Source organism: Hemicordylus capensis, chromosome 3 (assembly GCF_027244095.1).
Source record: "Hemicordylus capensis ecotype Gifberg chromosome 3, rHemCap1.1.pri, whole genome shotgun sequence".
NCBI classification, from domain to species: domain Eukaryota; kingdom Metazoa; phylum Chordata; class Lepidosauria; order Squamata; family Cordylidae; genus Hemicordylus; species Hemicordylus capensis.
The window spans coordinates 196,406,988-196,431,867 of record NC_069659.1 but is presented as its reverse complement, the minus strand read 5'-3'; the positions used below and the strand labels follow the sequence as shown (position 1 = coordinate 196,431,867).

General features: G+C 45.6%; 1 protein-coding gene across 6 annotated transcripts in view; it reads right to left on the bottom strand.

Moving 5' to 3' along the window:
• Positions 1–24,880, bottom strand: part of PSD (pleckstrin and Sec7 domain containing) — a 140,543-nt gene that overhangs the window by 48,160 nt on the left and 67,503 nt on the right. The window lies entirely within an intron of this gene.

Sequence of the window (24,880 nt, the reverse complement as noted above, 5' to 3'; positions counted from 1 at the left end):
CCAGAGAGAGAACACTTGGCCACCAGCGATGGCTCAGAACTCTGAACCCTGAACCATAGGAGGTGGCAACTTCTCTTTGCTGTACAAGCACCTAGGAACCCTGGCTGACATCCAGACAAAGTTACTTGTGAGTAATCCCACTGAAATTAATGGGACAAGCTAGTTGCCCATCTCAGGATATCATGGAGGTCATTCACACAATCAAAAACTGGATTCTACCCAGGTTTGGGCGCTATGTGTGCTCCCAATTTTAAGTTGTGTGGAAACAAGGTAGCAATAGCAATAGCACTTACATTTATATACCGCTTTATAGCCGGAGCGGTTTACAATGATTTAGCATATTGCCCCCCAACATTCTGGGTACTCATTTTACCGACCTCAGAGGGATGGAAGGCTGAGTCAACCTTGAGCCCCTGGTCAGGATCGAACTTGTAACCTTCTGGTTACAGGGCGGCAGTTTTACCACTGCGCCACCAGGGGCTCCTGGTAGAAGGAAAACATGGGCAAAAGTGATTGCGTGGAAGTTTCCTCCTACCTTGCTTCCACACAATCACTTCGACCCAGGTTTTCCTCCTACCTTGTTTCCACACAAGCAAAAATTGGAAACACACACAGCTCCCAAACCCGGGTAGAATACAGTTTTTGATTGTGTGAATGACCTCATAATCTTCCTCCTCCTGAGTGAGAAATGCTAGTAATTATTTACAGTCTTGCTTCAAATAATACTTATATACGGCTTTCCAATAAAAGTTCCCAAACATACAAATACATACATACATATATACAACACACACACACACGATTACTCCCTGTCCCAAATGGCTAACAATCTAAAAAAGAAACGTAAGGTAGACACCAGCAACAGCCACTGGAGGGATGCTGTGCTGGGGATGGATAGGGCCAGTTGCTCTCCCCCTGCTAAATAAAGAGACCACTTTTAAAAGGTGCCTCGCTGCTCAGTTAACGGGGATCTGCTTCTGGAACGTTCTCAACACTTAGCCCAGAGTCCTGTACATCTAACTTTATGCTCTTGTCTTGTTTAATAAGTGTCTATCTCTCTGGCACAGAGAACAAATCAGAGATCCATTAATTTCACAATTGCCCTCAACCTTGTGCAGATATAACTGTGAAACACAAAAGAGTATGGGCTGTAAGACCAGAGGTTTTAGATGATGCTTTTAAGTACTCTTATTTAATTTCAGTTACTAAGTACAATGTGTATGCTCACACATGAACTGCAAAATGGGAAACTTCTTTAAACTGGTTACTTAGAACAGGGACACTTCCAGACATGCTCCTTGAAGTGCCACCCTGTTAATTTCTTTCCCACTATGAATCATCACATGCAGAACTGCATCTCTACTTTTGCACTACAGTAGATATTTGTGTGTTTTGAAGACACAGTTTCTATTGTGGTCTGCTGTATCTTGGGCATGAGCCTCTCAATAAAAGAGGGGGGGGGGGGGGAGAACAGTAGCATTAACAACAGTCTACACAGCACTGTTCTTTAAAAAATCAGGTTTTCTCTGTTTAATAAAAATGACTATTTAAGCGCTAGGAAAGTACAAGTTGACAATGGGCGGATGACAACAAAGCATGGACCTCTCCATAAAGAGTATGTGAACAAGATGCGACAATCCCAGAGTAAACACCCCAGCTGGAAGAAACCTTGGTCTTTTTTCCTGTCTTTTAAAATCATGATTTACATCAAGGTAATTTAAACCAACCTGTTTACAAAACGACGTGACTGCCTGCCAGCAATGCTGAGATGACAATATGGCCTTGTATTGGCTGAACAGATCTATCTGTTCAAGTATATACAGTTAGGTGTGTGTGTGTTCATTCTTGGGAGCTGCACAGGTGTGTGTGGGTTGTAAGATGACAAAACTGTATGGGTGGTGGACAGTGGTAGCGCTAAAAAACATTGAGGGGGGCACAAAGGGGGCAGCGTGCATTCCTGAATGGGTAAGCTATGTCTCTCCCACATGTTAGATTTCTGAAAGAGAAATGCGGGACGAAGGGGTGGGGCAGATGGGACAAATGACTTGTCTGAGGGGGCGCTTTCCCCCCTTCGAGCCGGATCTCGACTAAAGCTGCAGTCTTACGCACAATTGCCCACTGATTGAGGAAACAGAGACAGGATCATCCGTCCACGTTGCCCTGAAAGCTGCCGCGAGTTTCCAAGCCTACAGCAAATGGTCATTTGCGTTTTGAGCTCCGCAAATACTAGTGTACCTCTGTGTAGAGAAAAACGTCAGGTGTGACGCGGCACAAATCGTGGGGGCGTCTCCCCGAGCAGGCGCTGCCGAGAGCTGGGGAGGGGAGGGGGGGGGTCTACTGGGGTGTTGGGGCGGGGGGAGGGGAATTTAGTCCACCTGGGCACTGCTGGGGCCGAGCGCGTGGTGCGAAACAGCGAGGAAAACTGTGGCGCACACGGCACACCCTGCTGCTGCTGCTGCCGCTGCCGCCCTCCTCCTCTTGCCTGGGCGCTCACTTTTCTCCGCAGGAGGGCAGATCCAGCGGCACCGCCGTGATCGGACCTCCTTGTTCCTCCTGTGGGCAGCGGCGCGTCTGGCTTCCCTCTCCCTTAGCTCTTACCGGCTTCTTCTTCCTGCGGCTCTGCAGGCGGCTGACCACCAAGTCGGTGTAGAGGACGGGCTTGAGGGTGCGCGAGCGCTGCGGCCAGCCGTAGCAGAAGGTTTCCATGCCGCGGCAGTTGCGCCCATAGCGCACCGAGCACATTGAGCGCGACCGGAGGCGCCCGGCGCTGCCGCTGCTGTTGATGCTGTTGACACCGATCATCTTGGCGGAGGCAGCGCTCCAACCGCCCGCTTTGCCTGTTGCAAAGGCAAGGCACCTCCCTGAAGCAGCCGGCCAGGCGAGGCTGTACTACTCCAAGGCGCGACGCCCCGGCACTGCTCGGTGTGTTGCTAGGTAGGAAGTCGAGCGCAGGGTCTCCAACGCTCCTACCTCAGCGCTCTCTCCTCTGCCACGGCAGCCAATGGCGGGTGGGAAGCAGAGCAGAGCCAGGCAATTAGCGCGCCTAAGAGCCTGTCGGAACGCGGAGGGAGGATCGATGGGGAGGGGAGGGGACTAGGATCGAAACGGCGGAGGGCGGCGGCGAAGCTGCACGTGTGACATCAAGAAGCGGGCTGTAAGATGGTGGAGAGACGTGACGGTAAAGAGAAGGGGACTGGCGGGCGGGGGTGAAAAGGGGCGCTCCCCGACACATTCCCCTTGCAGCACGATCGTCGTATTATAGTGGTTGCACGGACGGGGTCCAGCCAAACCTGTCTGCAAGGACTCCTGTCTAGACTGTAAAAGCCTCGTGTCTTTTACAGTTCCCCAATAGCCCAGCTTCCAGATCCCGCTATTGCTGTAGGGCGCCTTTTCACACAAAACCCCCGTTTCAGTCACCAGCTGTTAACTAACCCAAGGGAGTGGTATGGCTAGCAGGGCAACATCTTGCCCCTAGGTAATTGTTAGAAGGAGCAACTGTGCAACCGAAAGATCGCCAATCGGTTTTTAAAAATAAATAATAAAAAAACAAACAAACGAAAGATGTGCATTCCAGAATTTTGTGTTTGTGTGTGGAGGGGTGTGTGTGCACAGCCTCGCACTACGACGTGGATGTGCAAAGGTGCAGAAAATAGCAAGGGGTGTTGTGTATTCTGAACGTCCCCAACCCCCAATTTTAATGAGAAGAAAAGGATGCACCTGCCTGAAACGGGGTGGGGGAATGAAATATATACATTAAAAATATTTCCATAATGGTATGAGGAAGATTGTATTGTCAGTAACCATGGTTGTTAGGCACAATAACCAATAGGTGAGAATGCCCCAGTTTGGAGAAGAACTACATTATGAAGTTTGGGGGTAGGGAAAATGCTCTTTTTTGAGAAGAGCCTGAAGGCCACCATTTGGAGCAAGGCAGAACATCTCATTTGAGCTGAGTGGTAGGGAGGCACTGTAGGGAAAATACCTACCAACATTGGACACTAACTTTAATTGCTCTGAGCAAGCATGACTTGTCTCCTTAGCTAAGCGTCCGTCCAGGTTGCATATGAATTGGAGACTAGAAGTGTGAGCACTGTAAGATATTCCTCTCAGGGGATGGAGCAGCTATGAGAACAGCAGAAGAATTCAAGTTCCCTCCCTTGGTTCTCCAAGATAGGGCTGAGAGAGATTCTTGCCTGCAACCTTGGAGAAGCTGTTGCCAGTCTGTGAAGACAATACTGAGCTAGATAGACCAGTGGTCTGACTGAGTGTGTGGCAGCTTCCTTTGTTCCTATCTGTTGAGATACTTGTCAGGATGTGCCACCAACGATGGCAAATTTGGAATTTAAAGAGGAGCTGGTGGCTCTGAGATGCTTGTCTCACTCTGAACCCTCAGCTGTCTTCCACTGTCAAAGAGCTCTTCCAGATGTGTTCCTTGTAGGGTCATCCACTTGCTTTTATGCTTTTGAATCTCAAGTGGATTTGCATCCCTGTATCCACACTAGTGTCTTTTTGTGCGTGAAAAAAGGTCTCTTTCTGCACAACAGAGCTCTAGCCTTTTCCCATCGTCTGATAAATCCTTCCTACATTCCCTGGTTAAAATTTAACTAGTATTGGGATCTGAATCCACATACCAGCATGAGTTTGGGCACTTCCAGATGTGGTCCTTGTAATGCTGCCCTGTTGCTGCTTTTCTGCTATGAGTAGCAACCAAACTGCATTGCTGCTTCTACTCTGACCATGCGCTCTGGAGACCTGTGGTCCTCCCTCTTTCATCCCTTCTATTTTTCTCCTGACCCGTGGTATCTGGGCATGCACCTCTCAAAAAAAGATACACTTGATCAATTTACAGTGGTGCTAACAATATCCCACATTGTTCAGCAATACTTCTGCTCTTCCCACCCCCCCAAAAGGATCATATGTCTTCTATTATTTCCTCTGTGATGTGATATTTAAGCACCAGGAAAGTACAGGTTAACAATGGACAGATTATGACATCATGTGAATATAAGTAAACAAGGTGTGACAATCCCAGACTAAACATCCTGTCTGGAAGTGCCCAGAGATAGTAATGTACCCCTTCCATTAAAAATAAACATATCTGCTAAGAAGGGTTGTACCAGAAGTCTCCTTTAGTCCAAAGTCCCATTTCCAGTAATTGGACTAATAATGCAATTTTTAAAAATGCGAATTGAACAAAAGATTCACATTTCACAGTAGAATGATTGCCCACATTGTCAGATGAGTTGAACATTCACACTTTGGCAGTAAGATTTCTTAGATGATTTCTCCTGATGCAGGTCCAACATCATTAGTTTTCACACAGCACAGAACTAGCTTTTGGAACCCTTTGCTACAGTATGTGGTTTTCATTTACAGTTCAACTGAGTTCCAAAAAAGACAGATGGGAGATAAATCTCCAGGGCATCCTTAAGCTATAGAATTCTGTGGAAATTATTAGCAAAAATTAGTGTAGTTTATTAACATGCTGTGCTTCTATATACTATACCAGTGGTTCCCAACCTGGGGGCCTCCAGATGTTGCTAAACTACAACTTCCATCATCTCCAGTTACAATCTTCCATACATCTCCAGCATGGTGTAGTGGTTAGAGTGTTGGCTAGGACTGGGAAGACCAAAGTTCAAATCCCCATTCGGCCATGAAGCTCACTGGGTGACTCTGGGCCAGTCATGTGGCTCCCAGCCTAACCTACCTCACAGGATTGTTGTGAGAAATATAGCCACGTACTGGGCTCTGGGATCCTTGGAGGAAGAGCAGTATATAAATGTTTAAAAAGAAAAAGAAAAGAAGCCCTGTTCTTACAAAATGAGGTGAGTCTCACGATCAGTGAGACCTGCCTCGAGAGGCTTAGCAGGGAGAGCGGGCTTAGCCTGCTCTCCCCGCACATGAGCAGGCTGCAGACTTCTGGCTCCGTCATGGAGCTGGTGGGGGCCTCGGGGATCGGGGGCTGCGTGGCCCCTGGAATTTCCAGCATGCTCTGTGCGAATGCACAGAGCATGCTGGAGAGACCCCCGAGCCAGGAGGCTGCTTTTTAGCTTCCTGATCGGGGGTCTCCTCGTGAGTTGCTGCCTTGTGGCAACACACAATCCAGAAACCCTGGTTAGCGGAGCACTCGCTCCGCTAACCTGGGCTAAGGGGAGGGCTGCAGAAGCAGGTTACCCGCTTTGAGGCAACTGGGCTTGCCTGCGAGCCTGATGGTTCTCACGGTCCACTAAAATCAGGCTAGGCTAGGCTCCCCTAGCCTGTTTTTAGCTGATCGTGAGAATAGCCTCAATGTTTTGTGTTTACTGAATACAGGGGGGCACTCCACCCTGACAATGATGTGGCTGTTGGGCCACACTCCCTAGTGACTATATGTTTGGCCCTGGGAAAGTGGTGGTACCCACATGGATCACATGAGTGGGAATTCTTATTATCCAGCATTCCTGCTTTCATAGTGTGCATGGGTACTTCCCTTTCTCTCAGGAACACTGACAGAGTGTGTGGTTGCCGGGGTATGGCCAATGAGCTTGTTGGCATCAGAGGCAGGGTTTCACTCCATCCTCCTTGCACACAGTAAACTTAGGACAGTTGCATGCTAAGAGGGCTTAAGACACTAATTGGTGGGTCCATGAGCTTAATTTCTAGGAAGAGAAGTAAACAATGTGGAGTACAAGTGTATCACAAACAGAAATTATGGGCTAGTATAAACAAGTATTATTTACAGCATGTGTAGAGGAGCTGTTTGGATAAACATCCCATTCTATCTCTCTCTCTCTCCCCCACCCCTCCAGATTACAGAAAGGTGCCCTGGCACATCAAGAGGGAGGAAGGACATGCACACTCAAGGAGCACACAACTTCTGAAATTCTACGATGCCCATAGTCTAGGCCAGGGTTTCTTAACCTTGGGCTCCCAGATGTTGTTGGACTACAATTCCCACCATCCTCAGCCACAAAGGCCATGTCTGGGGATGATGGGAGTTGTAGTCCAACAACATCTGAGGGCCCAAGGTTAAGAGACCCTGGTCTAGGCTACAAGCCAAGTATAAATATATAAATAAATGGAGGGGATACACACATATACTGCATGCAGTGTACTATTTCCCAGTTTCCTAGTCAATAAAATAGTTAATCCACTACAACATTTAGGTCCAGGGTACTTGAGAGCACCTCCTTTATCATGAACCCTGCCACCTATCAAGATAATCTGAGGAAGTTCAGTTATGGTTGCCTCCGGCTTGTCTGGTGGTGGCTCAGGGCGGGCCTTCTCTGTGGTTGCCCCAGGGCTTTGGAATGCACTCCCTGTCAAAATAAAAGCTTCTCCATCTGTTTGCTTTTTAAAAGACACACCTGTTTTCTCAGGCTTTTAATTAAAGCTAATTTTAAACTGTTTAATTGTTTTAGGGGAGACACTGAAAAGTCACTAGTTTTCAATTTCTCAGCCACACTTTTAAAATAATGCTGAGCAAACCATTCCTTTATTCTTCCCTTTGTAACACCCTGGCAAAGTCCAGCAGCAGGAGCAAAACAGTGTGAAGGTGGAAAAGGAGCAAGGCAGGAGGACATCTTTTAAAAAACAAACAAGAAACTGGGGTGCAAGTTGGCTCCCTGGAGTTACTGGGAAGTTGCTGCAGCTTGGCTTTCTGGAATTACAGGCAAGTTCTCCAATAAATTGCATTTTTTTTAACATGGGTAGTTGGGGGGGGGATGAAGTGGGGTGGCATGGGGGTGGAGAAAACCCTTAGAGAATTTTGTCTTAGGTGTTGTTTTGTTTCTTTTAATGGTGTGAAATGTGTAGGAAGTGAAGCAACCCAGCTAGGACTGGGGAAGTCTAATGAGCAGTGAAGTAAATCTGTGTTGTGGGGAGACGGAGCTTGGAGGAGAAAAGGGAAGGAAGTCCTTAAATAAAGGAGGCAGGCGGGAGGCAACCCATGATCACTGGTGCTCCTGGGAGCAGAAAGAATGAATTGGCAAGCCGGTAATGAGCAGCAACACATTCCTCTTTGCAGGAGTGGTGCCCAGGCAATAACCCTGATCCTGGAGCCTCTCACCCGGGCCCTGTGCGTGCATGTGCTGCACATGGATATATACAAAACAAGTACAATTCAACATGAAAAATAAATTTAAAAATTAAATGAGGAGGAGCCAGAACATTCCTTGAGCAATGATTTACCTGTGCCATACCCTCATACGTTCATATCCTCCATTAAATAAACAAACAAAAAACCATGTAATGAGCCTGCCCCATCACTGTGTCATAAGCAGAGGCACTCTTACCCCTGGACTTGGGGGCCGAAGTCCAGGGCTTCCACACCTCCTGGGAGCCCTCAAATCCTTTTTAGTCTGTCCCAGGTGGTGTGGTCACATTAAAAGTATGTTAAAAATACTGGCTGGATGGCTGGGGAGGGGTCTCTAAAAGCCTTTAGGTCCAGGCTGCAAAATTACCTAGGTGCACCTCTGGTCATAAGCCCTATTCAGACATTATGGGGTACACTTGTATGATGAGTGTACAGTGTACACAGATACAGATCTGTACACATGTACAGTTATTCACATGTTATGTTGAACACACAGGTACAGCAGTAAACCTCCTATCTGTACCAGGCAGTTGAGAGGACTGTACCCAGGTTCACTTCTAAAATGAACACAGATACAGTCACACAAGCACATGTACAAGTGTACAGACATCTGTACACTCAAACAACATAATGTCTGAATAGAGCTAATGTCACACAACAATGGGATGAGTGCTTTGCATTGTTGTTTTAAAAAAGTTGGCAGCCAGTGCAGCTGCCACCAAGTGTTCTGGATTGTGCTCTGGATCACTGCCACCACCTACCTCAACCATGTCAGGCACTGGGCAGGGCTTCAGAGCTTAACCTGTGAGTTCTTCCCATGCTGCTAGACCTCCCAGTCAGAGCCCACTTTGGCTGTCCTCCTGCCATCTGCCCCTTGCTGTAACATATGGTTTGGGCCTGAGTAAGGATACATGCTGTTAATAACTGACAGAAGCTTGCAAATATGGAGAAAGCTCCAAGGCTCACCTGGTTCAGTCACTTATGTGGCAATGCCTACCACAGAAGAAGTGGTGTGTGGACAACATCAGAATCTGAAGGGGTCAAACACTTTTGGATCTCAGGCCCTTGGCACCAGCAGGATGTCACCCTCCAGCAAGAAAAGCTATGCTGGCACAGGACATGGTGATTAGCTTAGATGGCTTTAAAAGGGGATTGGACACATTCATGGAGGACAACTCTATTATTAATGGTTATTAATCTTGATGGCTACATGCTAACGTCGGGTTCTGAGGCTGTATGCCTCAGAATTACTGTTACAAGGGAGTAATGGTGGGAGAGGAGACATGCCTTCCTCTTGTTTGTGGGCTCCCACTATTCTATCCAAACACTGTATAGAATAGGATACTGGACTAGATGAACCTTTGGACTTATCCAGCAGGGCCCTTTCTTTTGTTCTGCATTCGATGACAAGTAAAACCAAAACAAGAAATACCATCAGAGGAAGGAGGTTAAATTATATCCAACTCAACATATGTCACTCAGGAGAACCCATCCACCAAAGGAAGTTTCTCCACCGTCACCAGATTAGGGATGTGCACGGATTTTTTCAATTTGATTTGTGCCCAAATTGAATCACCCCTGTTTTGTTTTGTGTCCGAATCTGTCCCCCTGAATCACCCCAGATTCAATTTGGACCACTTTATAAAGGCCCTAGGGGCACCAACTTTGATGGTGGATAGGTTCCCATGGGTGCTACCTACCACCCAGATTTCAAAGCAGTGGGGCACTTGGTTGATTTTTAATGATTTTATTTAGTTTTTACTGATTTTGTATATTTCTGCCATAGGAAATAATGGGGATTCAAGAGTTTGGATTCTTTGGTGTATAATATATTTTCATCTTAATGAATCCCTATGAGGATTGATTGAACACTTTCATTTCTTCTGTTCATTTTGACTGACACTTTGACCTACTGTCAACTGCCATGTGCCAACTACACCCACCCCACACCTACAAGGCAGTGGGGTATTCAGTTTATTTTTTAGGAATATTGAAGTGTTTAGATTCTTTGGTGTCTAATAAACTTTCCTCATAATGGATCCCTATGAGGATTCATTATATGCCTTCATGTCTTCTGGTCATTTTGACTGTCATTGGACAGTGCCAACTGTCAACTGCCACGTGTCAACTACAACCTCCCCCCACACAAACACACACTAGGGTACTCAATTTATTTTTTAGGAATTTCAGAAAATCTAAAGTGTTACCTGCAAGCCACTGGGTACTCAGTTTATCTTTTAGGAATTTTTTAGATGTTTAGACTCTTTGGTGTGTAATCAATCCTCATAGGGATTCATTATGAGGAAAGGTTATTAGACACCAAAGAGTCTAAACCCTTGAAAAAAACCCTTGAAGAAACTGAGTAGTACCCTACTGCCTTGCGGGTGGGAGGAGGAGGTTGGCACATGGCAGTTGACAGTTGGCCCTGTCCAAAAACAGTCAAAATGAATAGAAGAAATGAAGGTGTGTAATGAATCCTCATAGGGATTCATTGAGGAAGAGTTATTATACGCCAAAGAATCCAAACACTTGAAAAATAGTGACCACACATTTTGCTCCATAACCCCAGTTCTACAAGGGCTAGAGCTTAGCCCCCCCCTTTTTTAAAAGAAAGCTGGGGATCTGGGGGAAATGATAGGAGGAATCCAAATCTCAAAGCGATTCTAATCAAATCCAGTGTGATTCGATTTGGTCCCGAATCTAGCCAATGGACCACAGGGTCAATTTGTTCTGTCTCCAAATCACCTGAATTAGCTAAAGTCAGGTACAAATCATTTTGTGCCCAATCGATTCGTACATCCCTACACCAGATCCATGTAACTGCTTATGCTTGTCAGGCCAGAGGTGGGGAAGAAAAAAACCAAGATTCAAAAGGCAGAAGGGTGGAGAAGCAAAGAAACTGCCTTTCTGAAACCAGTGGTTGCTTTGGGACACCAGTGATATAAGGACTGTATCAGGACTATAAACAGATCCGTTTATAAAATGGCAAATATGTTTCTCAGTTTGTTGTACAAAAGCCAGAGGTCACCTTCTCTCAAAAAAAGTGCCTCTGTTCTGAAGACAACTTATTTTCTCAGAGCTCAGACAGTAATAGATTTGTGATGGAAGATGTTGTGTGGGATGTGGCCCTGCAAGAGAAAGGGCATCCACTGAAATCATGCCTGGGACATGAACTCCACCCCCACCCAAAATTCTGCTCATATTAGCTTGTGACAGTTTTGTAAAGATGTCTTAAAACTTCTCGGGTACTTCTCACCCCTGCAGTAACGCTGAATCACAGGAGCCCTCAGGGAGCAGTTTAAACAGAAAAACAAGCAGCAAGCAACCACTTGCAGAGCTTCCGCAGCATTGTATACCATTCCTGTAATATCCCCCCCTACCCCTGATTTTATAAACTCTCATTTGAAAAATCACTTTCTTTTAGGATGTACAGGTGAAACTCGGAAAATTAGAATATCGTGCAAAAGTTCATTAATCTCAGTAATGCAAATTAAAAGGTGAAACTGATATATGAGATAGATGCATTACATGCAAAGCGAGATAAGTCAAGCCTTAATTTGTTATAATTGTGATGATCATGGCGTACAGCTCATGAAAACCCCAAATCCACAATCCCAGAAAATTAGAATATTACATGAAACCAATAAAACAAGGATTGTAAATAGAACAATATTGGACCTCTGAAAAGTATAAGCATGCATATGTATTCAGTACTTGGTTTGGGCCCCTTTTGCAGCAATTACTGCCTCAATGCGGCGTGTCATGGATGCTATCAGCCTATGGCACTGCTGAGGTGTTATGGAAGACCAGGATGCTTCAATAGCGGCCTTCAGCTCTTCTGCATTGTTTGGTCTCATGTCTCTCATCCTTCTCTTGGCAATGCCCCATAGATTCTCTATGGGGTTCAGTTCAGGCGAGTTTGCTGGCCAATCAAGCACAGTAATCCCATGGTCATTGAACCAAGTTTTGGTACTTTTGGCAGCGTGGGAAGGTGCCAAGTCCTGCTGGAAAATGAAGTCAGCATCCCCATACAGCTCATCTGCAGAAGGAAGCATGAAGTGCTCCAAAATCTCCTGATAGACGGCTGCGTTGACCCTGGACTTAATGAAGCACAGTGGACCAACACCAGCAGATGACATGGCTCCCCAAATCAACACAGACTGTGGAAACTTCACACTGGACTTCAAGCATCTTGCATTGTGTGCCTCTCCATTCTTCCTCCAGACTCTGGGTCCTTGGTTTCCAAATGAGATGCAAAAGTTGCTCTCATCAGAAAAGAGGACTTTGGACCACTGAGCAACAGACCAGTTCTTTTTTTCTTGAGCCCAGGTAAGACGCTTCTGACGTTGTTTGTTGTTCAGGAGTGGCTTGACAAGAGGAATACGACATTTGAAGCCCATGTCCAGGATCCGTCTGTGTGTGGTGGCTCTTGATGTACTAACTCCAGCCTCAGTCCACTCCTTGTGAAAGTCCCCAACACTTTTGAATGGCCTTTTCCTGACAATCCTCTCCAGGCTGCGGTCATCCCTGCTGCTTGTGCACCTTTTTCTTCCACACTTTCCCCTTCCACATAACTTTCTATTGATGTGCTTTGATACAGCACTTTGGGAACATCCAACTTCTTTTGCAATTACCTTTTGAGGCTTTCCCTCCTTATGGAGGGTGTCAATGATGGTTTTCTGCACAACTGTCAAGTCAGCAGTCTTTCCCATGATTGTGATTCCTAATGAACCAGACTGAGAGACCATTTAAAGGCTCAGGAACCCTTTGCAGGTGTTATGGATTGATTAGCTGATTGGAGTGGGACACCTGGAGCCTAGACTGTTGAACCTTTTCACAATATTCTAATTTTCTGGGATTGTGGATTTGGGGTTCTCATGAGCTGTACGCCATGATCATCACAATTATAACAAATTAAGGCTTGACTTATCTCGCTTTGCATGTAATGCGTCTATCTCATATATCAGTTTCACCTTTTAATTTGCATTACTGAAATTAATGAACTTTTGCACGATATTCTAATTTTTCAAGTTTCACCTGTATATCGCAAACAGGCAAAAAGTCGAAGGAACTGAAGCGGAAAGTAGTAAGATTATGAGGCGGTTCCCATGATCAGTGGGAGCCACCTGGAGAGGGTTAGCAGGGAGAGAGGGCTTAGCCCACTCTCCCCGCAGACGACCCAGCAGTCTGCTCCGGGTGGCCGAACCGGCTGCCCACATGACTGCCGGCTCTGTTACGGAGCCGGCTGGGGCTGGGGGGATCCGGCGAGCGTGCAGGGCATGCTGAAGAGACCCCCAAGTCAGGAGGCTGCTTTTAAGTCTCCTGGTTGGGAGTCTACTCATGAGTTGCCATGGCAACTCACGATCATAGAGCCCGGGTTAGCGGAGTGCTCGCTCCTCTAACCTGGGCTTAGGGGAGGGTTATTTAGGCGGGTGACCCACTTAAGAACCACCGGGCTCGCAGACGAGCCTGGTGCTTCTCATGATGGGAGAAATCATGCGAATAGCCTCTATTTCTCACCAGTCTCCACCCCAACTCTATATATACAGGTGAAACTCGGAAAATTAGAATATCGTGCAAAAGTCCATTAATTTCAGTAATGCAAATTAAAAGGTGAAACTGATATATGAGACAGACGCATTACATGCAAAGCGAGATAAGTCAAGCCTTAATTTGTTATAATTGTGATGATCATGGCGTACAGCTCATGAAAACCCCAAATCCACAATCTCAGAAAATTAGAATATTACATGGAACCAATAAGACAAGGATTGAAGAATAGAACAATATCGGACCTCTGAAAAGTATACAGTGTACTGTGCTTGACTGGCCAGCAAACTCACCTGACCTGACCCCATAGAGAATCTATGGGGCATTGCCAAGAGAAGGATGAGAGACATGAGACCAAACAATGCAGAATTGCTGAAGGCCGCTAATGAAGCATCCTGGTCTTCCATAATACCTCATCAGTGCCACAGGTTGATAGCATCCATGCCACGCCACATTGAGGCAGTAATTGCTGCAAAAGGGGCCCAAACCAAGTACTGAATACATATGCATGCTTATACTTTTCAGAGGTCCGATATTGTTCTATTCTTCAATCCTTGTCTTATTGGTTCCATGTAATATTCTAATTTTCTGAGATTGTGGATTTGGGGTTTTCATGAGCTGTACGCCATGATCATCACAATTATAACAAATTAAGGCTTGACTTATCTCGCTTTGCATGTAATGCGTCTGTCTCATATATCAGTTTCACCTTTTAATTTGCATTACTGAAATTAATGGACTTTTGCACGATATTCTAATTTTCCGAGTTTCACCTGTAATCCTGGCACCATGATCAATTCAGCACTGAAATGATAGGGTTTTCATGTATACAGGACATCTATTGTGGAAACAGCTACTGGCATCCTTATCTAACTGTAGTGACCAGTCTCCCCTCCTTCTAAAGAGTTAACTGGAAGGGAACACTTGTCTTGACTGACAGGCTGGTGACCTCCAGAGATCACCCAATCAGTACACCTAGAGAGCTGTTGCTGGGAATTCTGGGAACAAGAAAGGAAGTCTGTGCAGAGAGTGTGGACTAGCATGGGGTCGGATGCCTCATGCCTGGAGGCTGCAGCATAATCTCTCAGGGTGAGAGATCTGCAGGAAGCTTGATTTCTCAGCAGGAGTTTTGGTGAGTTTTCAAGGAAAAGGGAATCCAGCATAAGGAACAGTTTGTTTAGTCAGACTTTGTGTTAGGAACTTATATTTCTTTGTGTGTGTGCTTTGTATATCCCTGATACTGTTCTAGTATTGTTTACCTGCAATATAATTAAAATAAGAAACACTAGCCTACATCCAACCATCTAGGGTGTTGCAAAAGACTCTGTAAACATCTAAGCGTGCCTAAATGCAACCTAAAACTGAAGCCTAAGACAACCCATTTTTGTAATCTACTAAATATTTTTGCATGTATCTAAAGCTAAAAACCTCAGATGGAAGCAGTCTGTGGTAATTGAATAAAACTGTGTTTTTATTCTTTTCTTTTTACAAGCCTCTCAGAGTTGGTTTTCAACTCAGGAAAAAGGAGGCCAGAAGGGGGGATTTCTCTGGTGCAAAAGGGTCCTCAAGAACTCAGAAGCTATCAGTTTTTCTCACCACATGCAGGCATATGTGTGGAAGATTTTTAGTACTTATCCACTAGGAAAACGAGAGTTTTCCTTGGGTTATTCTACCCCAAGCCCAGGGAGGTTCAGGCTTTGCCAATAAAGGGGTGGTAGCGGCAGCATTTTAAATCTACCATAAATATAGAATAGTTTTATGAGAAGCCTAGCCAGGCAGCTCACCAAGGATGACTCGGAATTTCTTTTTCCTTATGTGAGCTAGCTTTGAAACAAAGGCTGTAATTCCTTACACTAACCAATAAGGAAACTGAGGCATGCCTGGGTGGGGCAGAAAATGCCTAGCAGCAGAAGTGGGTATACATTCCAGATTGTTTTACTACTTCCTAGTCTGATGCACTTTCTGCAAGATGAAGCTATTTCCTTCTGAGTTTGTAGCGCTGCAACATCATCGGGATGGTGCCACCACAGAGATGAACAAGCAAAGAGAAGTTTGCCCTCTGGCACTCACGTGGCCCATATTGAGTCATTAGTCCTCTTGGGAAGAATGGTACAAGACAAACACACACAGCTGGTGTAATGGAGAACAAAGCTGTTGTCTGCAACAGGCATTCTTAATACCAGCCTTTGCTAAAAGAATGGAGCTGAAGGTTGCAGCACATTCTCATCTCTATTGCACAAATTGATGCTGCGGCAGCATCAGTGAGAGGGCAGTTTTAAAGGATTTCAGGACTTTCTTTCTTGTGCAAGTGTTGATGCATCTCTTCGGCATCAGTAGCACAGTAGGTGAATGGTCTGGAGGGAGGTGATGATGATTTATAGAGCACCATCATAGTCCATGGCATTTTATAAAGTACAGGATGGCAGCTCCTTGCCCTGAGGGACTTATAATGTATAATTCAAGACAGATTATCTAGACCCATTTCAAACTGGCTTTCATGTGGGCTATGAGGTTGAGACTGCCTTGGTCAGCCTGATAGATTACCTCCAGTTGGATATCAACAGAGGGAGTGTGACTCTGCTGATCCTTTTGGATCTCTCTGTGGCTTTTGATACCATCGACCATGGTATCCTTCTGGACTGCCTGAGGGAGGTGGGATTGGGTGGCACTGTTTTACAGTGGTTCCACTCCTACCTCTCTGGTAGATTCCAGATGGTGTCACTTAGAGACTGTTGCTCTGAAAAGTGAGAACTGAAGCATGGAGTTCAACAAGGCTCCATACTGTCTCCAATGCTCTTTAACATCTACATGAAACCGCTGGGAGAGATCATCAGGAGGTTTGGTCCTGGGTGTTATCAATATGCTGATGATACCCAGATCTACTTCTCCGTGTCGACCTCATCAGGAAATGGAATATCTTCCCTAAATGCCTGCTTGGAGGTGGTAATGGGCTGGATGAGGGATAACAAATGGATGTTGAATCCAAATAGGATGGAAGTACTGACTGTGGGGTGTTGGGACCCAAGAGATGGTTTAGATCTGCCTGTTCTGGATGGGGTTACACTCCCCCTGAAAGATCAGGTACATAGCTTGGGAATGCTCCTGGACCCAAAGCTCTCCCTGGTTTCTCAGGTTGAGGCAGTGGTCAGCTTCGGCTGTTAAGTCAGCTATGTCCATTTCGAGAGGTGAACAGCCTTAAAACAGTGGTACATATGCTGGTAACCTCCAAACTTGACTACCGCAATACACGCTACATGCGGCTGCCTTTGTACGTAGTCTGGAAACTACAATTGGTACAGAATGCAGTAGCCAGATTTGTCTCTGGGACAACACAAAGGGACCACATAACACCGGTTTTGAAAGAACTGCACTGGTTGCTGATATGTTTCCGGGTGAAATACGAAGTGCTGGTTATTACCTATAAAGCCCTTAACAGCTTGGGTCCAGGCTATTTAAGAGAGCGCCTCCTTTGTCATGAACCCTCTCGCCTTTTACGATCTTCTGGAGAGGTCTGGTTGTGGTTGCCACCAGCTCGTTTGGTGGCGACTCAGTACCGGGCTTTCTCTGTGGTTGCCCCAGGGCTTTGGAATATGCTCCCTGCTGAAATAAGAGCATCTCCTTCTCTGTTTGTTTTCAGGAAGACTCTCCTGTTCTCACAAGCTTTTAAACAGAATTTTAATAATTTGTTTTATATTTATTTCACTGTGTTATGTATTTTAACTTGTGATTTTTAATATTAAAATTTGTACACCGCCTAGAGATTTACTTATCAGGTGGTATAAAAATATGATAAATAAATAACAAGAGAAACTTAGCTATTTTCCTAGCTTTCTGGGATAAGAAGCTTTAGCTGGCTACATTCCAAAAGTGACAGGCCATTCTGATAAGGCGTTTCCTCATGGTGTCTTCAGGCTATTGTAAGGCTGCAATGGACTAAAGGAAATGCCCCTGATTGCAACAGAGCATATACATAGAGATTTTGGGCAAACCAAATTAGAAGAATGAAAGCGACAAAAGCAGAAGGAATGCAAAGTTCTCTTCCTCCCTTATATGTGGACAAGAGGTCCCAAGGCTAAGTCAAATTTCTCACCATGTTTCCTCCCCATTGTTAATGAAATTGGGTGTGTAATGACAGAAAGCACGATGTGTCCCCTTCCCATCTCTATTCAGGTGATTGCTCTTGGTGATCTCTTTGTGAAACATTTCCTTTGTTTAAGGAGCACACAGAGGGAACCACCCCCAAACATAACCTAATCAATACTTGATATTCATGCCTTATTTGGAGCAAGAATTCCAAAACAATGTAAGTTTTCTAAAGAAACAGGCCTGTGTGCCCACTCTAGGAAGGCCTCATGTTGTTCCCCAAGGGAAAAGAGGGCCCCTTTTTATATTTCTGGAATGGCTTGGCCTAGAGTTCTGAAATTTGGCATAGATGTAGGACAGGTTATTAGGACTCTGTGTATTGATTTTGAAGTGAATTGGTCATTCTATTGATTTTTAATGATTTTTTTTAATTCTTAAAAAACCTTTTTTAAAGGTCCTGTAAGTGGCTTGTTTCATGGCAGAAAATTACAAAAACTTCTGAAAGAGAAGCCCCTCCTTGGACCATCATTCCACCCCCGTGTATAAGATTTTGCCCTTTGCCTTCATTTAAAAAGTGCAACATGCCCCCCCTTTGCCCAACTTTCCAGAATGGCTGGGCTTCTGAAATTGGGCACACAGGTAGCCCAAGATGGCATGAGTCTGTGAATTTTATTTCAAGGAAATGGGTCAATCCTATGATTTATTTTTAATGATTTTTTCATACTGCAGTAAAGCTACCAGATAGAGTTATCTATATCAATGGAGTACTTCACATCTAGTGAAAGCTGAACTGAGTGTTACATCTGAATAAACAAACAATTCATTTAAAAAAAACACCAAATGCACTATGCTCAAGTTGTCTTGTGATCCAAAAGGTCTGCATGAGAACTGTGAAGCAAGTGGCATGTGTTGTGGTTTCAATTTATTCTCCTTACAAATGCAGTATCCAACTTGATTTTGCATTTGAATTGTGGAGCAAGGGACACATGTAGAGGCTATTCACATGAGCATGCAAAACCGGGCTAAGGGAGCCCAGCCCAGTTCTGCATGTGAGTATGAACTGCTGGGATCAGGCCCAATCCTGGTGGTACACCCGCCTGCATAATATCCCTGTTAGTTTGTGAATGGCCAAGAAGCTGTGCAAATCCATTGGAGTGTGAGTGTGTGTGTGTGTGTGTGGCAAATTCACTCTGGCCCACATCTGTGGGTTTGTGGTGAATGATCAAGGTGTATGGATCCTTTGAGGGTTGTGTAGTCTCCCCCCTGCCCAAATGCACTTTGGCCTGGACCTGTGGGTTTGTGGTAAAATGTATGCTTATTTTGCATAGGGGAGGGGCATAAGCTCATTAGGTCCTGGGTCCAAAATTACCTAGCTGCACCTCTGTTAGTCTCCTTCACTGAAACTCTTCAGTTATGCCTCAGAGTATATTTTTCCCCATAAGACCCCTCCAGAAGAAGGCATTGATACCTTGCACCACATGCTCTTGCCAACTTGCAAGTCTGCATCTTTACATTTGCACCCTACCATCGGACTCTGCACCCATGCCTCAAAGCTCACCTCATGCTTGAGCCAACTGGAGAGAACCAACTAGAGCAGGTAGCTATGCAAAATTGCTTTCCTCTTTCTTTCGTCCTCAATTCTCTTTCCCCTTCCCCGCGCGATGTGCTTTAGAAGCTTACCACCCTCCTTTCTCTTTCTGTACCCCATTACCCCTCAATAAAGAAACTCTTTGTTTTCAAGGCACATTTCTATTCTCTTTTGTCCTTTCTAACACATCGACGCCATGACTGACTTTCCCAAAATATTGCAAGGTTAATATAGCTGTTGGCAGTCCTGCACCTATTTGAAGCTGTTTTGCCTCACTTTGAGCCAAGCATAGTCATGAAAGGTGGTTGTTACTACACTTCCACGCAGACTAATTTTCTTGACACTGATTGCACCAAAAACTTCACAGAAAAGATAGGTTCTGAGGAGAGGTTTTAAGGATGTTAAGAGAGCTGGAAGCACAGAGGTGAATGAGAGGTAGTTTCAGGTGTAATGGGAAGAAAGAGCAGAGTAGTTTGAGGAAGCCAGAGATCTTTGGACAGCTGATGGTGGTGTATCTGAACAAGTTGAGGTCCTGGACAAGGATGTGTTGGGAAGAATGAAGGCGTGGGGGCAAGGTCACAAAGAGTTTTGGAGGTAAGAACAAAGAGTTTGTGCTGGAATCAGGAGCAGCTAAGAAGGTAATGAAAGGATTTAAGGTAGGGAATCATGTAATAAGTGCATGGAACAGTACATGATTTTGGCAGTGGAGTGCTGGGTGAGGCAAAGCAAGTCCAGAGAGGAAGGCTGAAGTACAGTGACCTACAAATTTTGGCTTAGCTCACTAATCAGTTATTATTTATGGTTGCCAGCAATCCCCTCTCTTTCCTCAGATCCTTGGCTTCATCCCTATTCAACAAGGTGGACAAAGACATTCTTACTGGATACTGAGGATAGGGCTTGAAAAGAAAGATAAGAAATTTGGTCTTGGATATATTGAATTTGAGGAGATGATGATGATGATGATGATGATGATGATGAAACATCCAAATGGAAATATCAGACAGGCAGCTGGAGATGTAAGATCAGAGGGAGGGAAAACATTCTAGGATATCAAGGTGGGTGTAATAAGAAATATTGCTTCTCCTACTCAAGGGCTTAATCATGCGACTTTAAACAAACCCCTGTGGGTGCTTCTGCCTCTCTCTTGCTAGATATCTAATGGTAGCAAGATTCAAAATGGAAACAGATTTCATTCAGCCCATATTAGGGTCAAATTACCTGCGATATGGGAGATCTGTGACTGGATCTCTGAAGGTCTTTTTCTTTCATTAAAAGTAGCTGCAGGTGGGGACAGGGGACAAGGTGTTTAAACCTTCCCCCCTGCACCATGGCCCTGATCTAAATTGTTCTTCTGAAGCTGCTATTAGCCATTGCAGGGGGCAGGGAGACATACCTATATTCTATCTGTCTCCTCACACCCACAGCTAATAGCAACTTCAGGAAAGGTGCAACTTAGATTCATGTTAAACCTGTGCTTGTTTATAGTGCTATAGAATTACTATAGAATTACTATAGGAAACTGCTGTAGTTCTAAGCCTAGGAGAGGAAAGATTATGCCGTCGAGTTGGTGTCAACTCCTGCCGACCACTGAGCCATGTGGTTTTCTTGGTAGAATACAGGAGTGTTTTACCATTGCCTTCCTCATGCGCAGTATGAGATGATGCCTTTGCCATTGTCACGAAGTGAGCATCTGCCTCCAGCACCTTCCTATATCGCTGCTGCCCAATACAGGTGACTTCATTCATATCTCTCTCTCTCTCTCTCTCTCTCTCTCTCTCTCTCGCACACTAGCAGGGGTTTGAACTAACAGCCTCTTGCTCCCTAGGCCAGCTGCTTCTCTGCTGGTACCGGTGTTAAAACGGGTAGTTCTGCCAGTGGAAGAATGTGTTTGTTTTCCTGGACTAAAGAAGGGCAACAGCAACCAAGCCTCACCCAAGCAGAGAGCAATCTACACACTCCAGGTAGAAAAAAAAGGGAACCCACAGATTCTCACATGGACTTTATGGAGATAGGAATCCCTTAGTTTTAAATTTTCTAGAACAGTGGAAGTTTTCACATGGCTCTTAGTTGTTGAAAATACTGGAAAAGTAAAAAGATTAGGCAGAAGTATTTCAAAGACAGCATGAGTAAGTTGACAAAAGCAGGGTATTATGGATAAACCAGGAGCAAAACTGTATATTGGCACTCTCTGGTCAACAAGTTAAAACTACGAGTGAGCAGAGTGTGCCCCCTGTCAGCAGCAGCGGGCTAGAAGAATTTAAACCTACACATGGAATCCCCATGAGCAATTGTAGTAGATAGAGCAACCAGAGCAGAGAAAGGAGGAAGGCTTTCCTTCAGTCTGCCCCACTTCACATCATTACACCATATTTTATATTCAATAGCAAATATTCAGTAGCAGTAACCAACAGTGCTTATTTTAGTAATTGAGAGAGGTGTCGTGCCCAAACCTGCCTGGAAAATTCACTCTGTGAACTTGAAATCCTGAACCCAAGTTCCAGTGGTGCGAGGCAGACTGTAGTTGCTCAATGTGACAGAAATGTATTCTGTACATGCTTGGGGACACCCCCTAACCCACATATTCCAGGACGGAGCCAGGGCTTTCATAACAGGTTCAGAGAATGAACCTTGGTGAACCTTTCTCTGCCCTACCATATCATTTCTCAGTCTTGCCTGTCAGTTTCCCATAGAAATTTCTGAGATCACTCAACCGATCAGCACCCACAATATGTGGCTTTTGAAAGCCCAATGTATAAATACGCTCTTGTGCTGTTTTTCTAGACCAAAATTCCTGTGGACTTTGGAAATCTGAATCATGTTTCCTTGTTACAGCTAAGTGGCCAGCTTTCTGCCCCAAGGCTTACAAGCTCCACTCTGACATCCAGAACATAAGCTACTGGCAACCTGAGCAACAGTGACTCACAGGCCCTGTACAAAACCTGTCAAAGAAAGGGTGCAAAGGAGCTTAAAAGGGAGTCGGCATCCTTAAAAAGCAGAGTGGGAATCTCAAGCCTACAGCAAGACACGTTATGAAAGCAATATAGACCAGGAAGACTGAGACTTGGGAATGGCCTGTATGATGTGAAGCTGTCTCCTTGGAAGGAGGGACCAGACAATGACTATGTGCAACAATGAGGTTGTTCTCACAACCAGCCCTGTGGGAGTAGAACAAGGCTACCCCAGGTAAAGCTACTCATGAGAAGCGCCAGGTTCGCTCTCAATCCTGCTGCTCATCCCCCAGGTAGCCCTGATCCTAAACCCAGGCAGAAAGTGAGGTAGGAGCACAAGCACACACCTCCTACCTCACTCTCTGGTCTTCTGGCTGATGGTGTTGTCATCTTGGCAATAGATGGGGGGAAAGGAGCCGGTTGGCAGCAAGGAGGTTTCCCAATGCACTATGCTGCTTGTGTGGGGCATTGTAGGATATCTGGCAGACTAGTTGCCTTCCCCCTGCTCCTGATAGTCACTGGGCTCACTACAGCACCAGCTGCATGGGTGCGCGAGCGGCAGAGCCCAGAAGAGGGTCAGATCGTCTGGGGGGAAGGCAGATAGGATCCTGCCTCCCCCCCGCCATCTCAATTTTGGTTGTGTGAATAACCCTAATACGTTTTTGATTGCCATATTTTGAAAAGATGTCCAGAAAATATGCATCTGTAACATGTCACATTTGACCCATGTCTTGCAAAGGCCCTTGTATACATCTTGCCTTTGGGTGTGACAATTCTTGCATTCCAAAACATCTCTCTTCAGATACCTTCTGGTTTCTTCCCTCAACACATTTTCTAATGCAGCCAGGGAAAGCCAGGGCAGCTACTGATGGCTGTGCTAGGATCACCACAGCTCTCAATGCCTTTGTCTTTCCCACTTCAACATATCTCACCTGTCACTTCTGGGGAGCTCAAGTCCAAACCAGGCATCCTCAGGAATGAGGCCATAGCTCAGTGGTAGAGCATCTGATTTGCAAGGAGAAGGTCCAAGGTCCAATCCCTGACATCTCCAGGTAGGACTGGGAAATACCTCTGCCTGAAACTGTGGAGAGCTGCTGTCAGTCATTGTAGACCAGGTCTGCACAACATAAGGCCCAGGGCCCAGATCTGGCCTGCGAAGACTTTTTTGCTGGCCCCCAAACACGAATATCCTGCAGCAACAGCAGGAGACATGAAGAGCTTTTAGCTTGTCCCCCTGTCAAGCAACAACCGTTCAATGCAGTCGACTGCTTGAGAGCAGATGAAATGCATGTGGCAACAATGGACCAACAAGTGAGTGAGCCAATTGCTGCTGCTTGAGCAGCAGCAGAACTGGAGTGGGTTGGAGCAGCGGCAGCAGCAGTGGCATCAGGCAGGCCCAAGCAGAGCACACCCCAGAAAGGCAGAGGGTCACTCCTTTGGTCAGTTCCCTCTTCTCTGAGTGGGAGGCATCCTCTGTTCGTTCTGGAAACTTGCATACAACAGCATCCTATGTATGTTTACTGAGAAATATATTCCATGGTGTGCCCAGTGAACTTACTCCCAAATAAGCATGCCCAGGATTGCAACTTGAAAGCCACAGCAATTTAGGGAGAGGATGTGGTATTTGTTTGGGGCTGGCATACACAGACTGAGCAGGGACAGGGCCCCATGGGTGTCTGCAGGACCTTTTCAGCTGGTGGCCCTCTACCCCACTGCAAATGGGCCATCTTATTTATTTATTATTTCTCTGTTTAAACCGCCCTGAGCCATTTTTGGAAGGGCGGTATATAAATCAAATCTAATAAATAATAATAAGAAGAAGAAGAAGAAGAAGAAGTGTGTGTGCTGGTGTATGTGCCCTAACCACACCCCTGCACCATCAGATACAGGTAGGCATGGCCAGTATAGGGAAGGGGGGCAGCTCCGCCCCTCTCCCTTTCCTCTGAAGTCAGCATTTCATTCAGTGTTCACTCTCAGAGCTTTCTTTTCTGCCTTGGAGAGGAAGAGAAAAGAGCTCCAAGTCAGGCTTGGATGAAATGCTGACTGCTGAGGATGGAGAGAGGGGCAGAGACAGTGCCCCTCTGCTCACAACTGGCCATGCCTCCCTGCATCTGACGTTGTTAGTATCAGGAAAAGGGGCACCTCTGAACTTTTCTTGATCCTCAGCAGTCAGCACTTCATTCAGCTCTGACTCAGTTCAGAGTGCCCCGAGGATGGGGATAGGGACCGAGTTGCCCCAATACTGATTGGATCCAGCAGGAGATGGGGGAAGTGCCCCCCTTGCCCTGTCTGCAGACGCTCATGCAGGGCCCATTTTCTGCCACTATCCTTGGTTAAAATTGTGGGTCCCTTGAAAAAAATCTACAAATCTACAACTAATAATTGTTTTCATTTATATTGTTAATTAATTTTAATGTAATGATGTTCTGAAAATTGACCTCGGCCCCTGCACACCAAGTCATGGTTCATTCCGGCCCACCAGGGCATTTGAGTTGTGCACTCTTAGTGCAGACAATACTGAGCTAGATGGACTGATGGTCTGCTTCATATGTTCCAGTGTTCCACGTTACAGCTACAGAGATGCTCAGTAAAAGCCACCCTCCTTTCAAACCTAGAGAGGAGTTATGCCAGTTG